At 46.3% G+C, this 5,000-nt stretch overlaps 1 non-coding gene across 1 annotated transcript in view; it reads right to left on the bottom strand.

The window, feature by feature from the left end:
• The window catches only part of LOC131933440 (small subunit ribosomal RNA), a 1,845-nt gene extending 182 nt beyond the window's left edge, over nucleotides 1-1,663 (bottom strand). The window contains exon 1 of the ribosomal RNA XR_009384974.1: nucleotides 1-1,663. This exon is cut by the window's left edge and continues 182 nt beyond it. This is a non-coding gene — a ribosomal RNA (small subunit ribosomal RNA).
• Nucleotides 1,664-5,000: the final 3,337 nt, after the last annotated feature.

The following is a 5,000-nucleotide window of genomic DNA, read 5'->3' as shown; positions in this document are numbered from 1 at the left end:
CAGGGACGTAATCAACGCGAGCTTATGACTCGCGCTTACTGGGAATTCCTCGTTCATGGGGAACAATTACAAGCCCCAATCCCTAGCACGAGAAGATTCAACGGGTTTCCCAGCCCTTTCGGGCCAGGGAGGCATCCACGCTGATTTCTTCAGTGTAGCGCGCGTGCGGCCCCGGACATCTAAGGGCATCACAGACCTGTTATTGCTCAATCTCGTGTGGCTAAACGGCCACTCGTCCCTCTAAGAAGTTGCGCCGGCGCATCGAGGAACCGGCGAACTATTTAATAGGCTAGAGTCTCGTTCGTTATCGGAATTAACCTGACAAATCGCTCCACCAACTAAGAACGGCCATGCACCACCACCCACCGAATCAAGAAAGAGCTATCAATCTGTCAATCCTTACAGTGTCCGGACCGGGTGAGTTTTCCCGTGTTGAGTCAAATTAAGCCGCAGGCTCCACTCCTGGTGGTGCCCTTCCGTCAATTCCTTTAAGTTTCAGCTTTGCAACCATACTTCCCCCGGAACCCAAAACCTTTGGTTTCCCGGAGGCCGCCCGCAGAGTCATCGAAGCAACTCCTGCGGATGGCCAGGTGGCATAGTTTATGGTCAGAACTACGACGGTATCTGATCGTCTTCGCGCCTCTGACTTTCGTTCTTGACTAATGAAAACATTCTTGACAAATGCTTTCGCAGTAGTTCGTCTTGCTGCGATCCAAGAATTTCACCTCTAACGCAGCAATACGAATGCCCCCGTTTGTCCCTGTTAATCATTACCTCCAATTCCGAAAACCAACAAAATAGAACCGAGGTCCTATTCCATTATTCCATGCACCATTATTCAGGCAGCGAGGCCTGCTTTGAACACTCTAATTTTTTCAAAGTAAACGCGTCGGCCACCCGGGACGCTCAGTGAAGAGCACCCGCGGGAGAGAGCCGACAGACGGTAGGGCAGGAGATACGGGCAGTGAGCCGGCGCGAGCCGGACCGCCCGCCTGCGCCTGAGATCCAACTACGAGCTTTTTAACTGCAACAACTTTAATATACGCTATTGGAGCTGGAATTACCGCGGCTGCTGGCACCAGACTTGCCCTCCAATAGATCCTCGTTAAAGGGTTTAAAGTGTACTCATTCCAATTACGGGGCCTCGAAAGAGTCCCGTATTGTTATTTTTCGTCACTACCTCCCCGTGCCGGGAGTGGGTAAGTTGCGCGCCTGCTGCCTTCCTTGGATGTGGTAGCCGTTTCTCATGCTCCCTCTCCGGAATCGAACCCTGATTCCCCGTTACCCGTTACAACATGGTAGGCATATCACGTACCATCGACATTTGATAGGGCAGACATTTGAAAGATGCGTCGCCGGCGCGAGGCCATGCGATCAGCACAAAGTTATCCAGAGTCACCAAATGGGACGACGCAACCCCTTGCGAGGCCGCGCCGATTGGTTTTGAACTAATAAAAGCGCTCTTCCCGATAAAGGTCGGAGCTTCGATTGCATGTATTAGCTCTAGAATTGCCACAGTTATCCAAGTAGGATCGTGTCATCTAAGGAACCTCGACTGATTTAATGAGCCATTCGCGGTTTCACCATGGGACAGTGTGAACTTAGACATGCATGGCTTAATCTTTGAGACAAGCATATGACTACTGGCAGGATCAACCAGATAGCTATCGTTTGCGAGACGTTTTTTCCACAACACATCGCGGGACGGGAGACAACGCTCTAGCGAGAGAACGGATCCCGGCATTCCCGGATTTTTTCACATCGGACCGCTCACATTTCCCCCCTTCACCGTAAACACGGCGTCGCCGGGAAATCTCTCGATTTGCATCGAGCCGACTGCGTTTTGCAGACCCGTCGCCCGTTCCGAGGGCTGGGCCAGTGCGAGACTTTTATCGAGCCACCAATACTGCTTGGTTGCGTTAGCACTGCGCGTCGCCGCTGGCTTCACGCTACGGACACGTACTTTTACCTTCACTGGCGCGACCTGCGCGCCGAGCCCGCATTTTACCGGGAAGCTAGTCGGGAGACTGAGCCACGCACGGTCAGATCGGGCACATGTCGCTGGCTGCGAGGGAGCGCGGATCCTAGCGTCACATAGAGGCTTCACCGACACTCACCTCCACAATAGTAGATACAGACCGTTTTAACCGCCGTATTTCTGCCCATACCTCTAGTGTTAAACCGAAAAATCGGGTACATAGTCTCGGGGAGGACCGGGGTGCCGCCCCATGAGGGGAGCCCGCACGGAGGGCGCCGGGGGTGCCGCGACCCGGGGGGCGGCGCGGGGGTGTCGGGGCGCATCTACGGGGCTCACTCGCGCGGGCGCCACACTTCCGGGGGGCGCCCCAGGTGGGGTGCCAACTTTGGCGCCCCCGACTAAGGGGCCGCCCCCACTGCGGTTACACGCTTTACGACCACCCACCCGCGTTCCCCACCCCAGGGGGCATGCGAATCACCCGCCAGGGGCGTTCTGGGACCGAGGGCGCCGCTCCGGCACAAGGGGGAGCCAAAACGCCCCGAGTTCCCCCGCGGCCACCTCGACACCTGGGCGGGCGGCGAGGGGTGTCCTGCGATCGGGGTGGGGAGCTCTACCAGAATCACCCGCCAAACTTCACCGGGGGCGTCTCCCGGCGCCCCTGCGCTCGGGTGGACGAACAGCGCCCCGGGCTATCCCGGGCGCCCTATGGCGTCCACCTTCGATCGGAAGGGTGATCTCGACTCGGGCTGAGGCGGGCCACAACAATCCGCGGTCACATCGGAGCCGTCCAGGCTAACGAGGCCCCGGCTCACGGGTAACCCATGGGGCTGGACCGGGAGTCCGCCGTTAAAGAAGAAAGAAATGTAGTGCAAACCAGAACCAGTTTTTTTTATTTATTTTATAACTCGACTAATAATCGTCACAAAATTATAAACTTGGTACCTACGGATAGCCCTGGGCCCAACCTAATACAGGATGTCCATAACTATGCGCTAATTAAATAATTAATGGGTATTAAGGTCGGTCTTAGTAAATTGCTATATAAAGTCTAAGACCAGAACCAGTATTTTAAATTTATTTTATAACTCGGCTCCTAATTGTCACAAAATTTAAAAATTGGTACCTATGGATAGCCCTCGGCCCTACCTAATACACCGTGTCCATAACAATGTGGTAATTAAATATTTACTGGGCGTTAGGGTCGGTCTTAGTAAATTGCTATATAAAGTCTATATAAAATTTTACGAATTTAAAAAAAAAATTCCTACCGTCAAAAATAGCGACGCCTAGACCACCACACCTGTTCTGACGTTAAATCCTACTTGCACACACGTGTGGGAATAGATTAGATATCATCTAGAGATAGAATTCCTAATTATTTAATTAAAATAGAGACTCTAGATTTAATAGTTGTGTCATAGTTACATTAAGTCGAATTAGCGAAGCGGAGGCGGGAACTAGATTCTAGATCTAACACTTCGATTGCGATGAAAAAAAAATAGCTTTATTTTAAGGCCGACAAGGCAAATACGGTTTAATTAATATTAAAGAAATAAGTCCGAACACCTACCTTAAGCGAATCATCTACACAACACATGACTAGAAATAATACACGTCCACACGAAGAGCGATTGAAACGGTGACTGCAACGGTGAAAACTTGTACGACGGAAACATGGCGCCTAGGTTATGCCTACTTCCGGTCTGATGAAAATTTTTAATTCATTTTAAATTTTGCGCTCTATTTCGTCCGCGCTTGTCCACTTAAACTCTACAGAAAAGATAGTCTATATAAAAATAATTCCTAGAAGACAATTTTATGAGAGATCACCCACATTTATTTACCCTGCCTGTCTACCTTAGGGTTAGAGTTTGAATTTTTCTAGATTCAAGCCAAATATGCCGTGTCGATTAAACGACGACGTACATAACAGAGCGAAGACAATGAATGGTTCCTTAATTAACTATAATTACGGTCCTAATACAACTACAATTCACCATAGTACTAATATGTATGTGTATTGTTGTTTTGGGAGTTCTGTCATTACATTTTAAATTATAAAAAAAAACGGGTTTACGATACACTTCATTACGCCGCCGATCGTGGTTTTAGATTTAAATTTGGTCGGATTCGGTTTATTATTAATTTATATAATACTTTATACATACTTTAATTCATTAAATACATTTATCTATGTATTTATTTCATTAGTTAAGTATTTGTTTAACTAAAAATTATCAATTTAAGGCATAACAATTACAGAAAACGATTGTATTTGAGATAAGTCTTATCGAACCATTTAGTAGCTGGGTCGGTTTATTATTAATTTATCTAATACTTTATACATACTTTCACTCATAATTACATGTATATATGCATTCATTAAATCATTTAAGTATTTATTTCATCAAAAAGTATCGATTGAAGGCATAACACTGATAGAAAACGATTGTATTTGAGATAAGTCTTATCGAACCATTTAGTAGCTGGTTCGCGGGTCGGTTTTATTCCTTAACTCTAGATTTAAGTCTATCGTGTTTAATTTCAATTTAATTTATCACAACTTTTAGATTTTGTACTAGATTAAGCTACATTGAAGCTTATTTTTCACTATTTAATCAATAGAGGATATTATATAATATTTTTAAGTCTAATATTACGCAGCCGTTTGTTAAATCTAGTTTTACAACGACGACTCGCGCGATTTCGGTTTGGTTTTAAAACTTAAGTTCATTGATTCTTAAAATATATATTCCAGTTAGAATAGAACTGAATACGTACCACATGATGTATACACACGTTTGGGTTATTTATTTATTTTAAATTTAGTTTATTATGACCGATCGTAATTAACTTTGGCGATACCGGGCTGATATGTCTTATCGACCGGAAAACTACTGTCCCTTCGGTCGACTAGTTGGTCTTAGACGGCATTACCGAGGTTTGAAAACTCTTACACCGTGTTTTTATTTTCACATAGATCCTATATTTTGATACCAGTCATTCGTTTAAGTTTAAATTA

This window comes from Physella acuta, unplaced genomic scaffold, assembly GCF_028476545.2.
Source record: "Physella acuta isolate Inbredline_101_S28 unplaced genomic scaffold, ASM2847654v3 ptg002507l, whole genome shotgun sequence".
Taxonomy (NCBI): domain Eukaryota; kingdom Metazoa; phylum Mollusca; class Gastropoda; family Physidae; genus Physella; species Physella acuta.
Note: the sequence above shows the minus strand (reverse complement) of the source record. Positions and strands in the feature narration are given on the sequence as shown.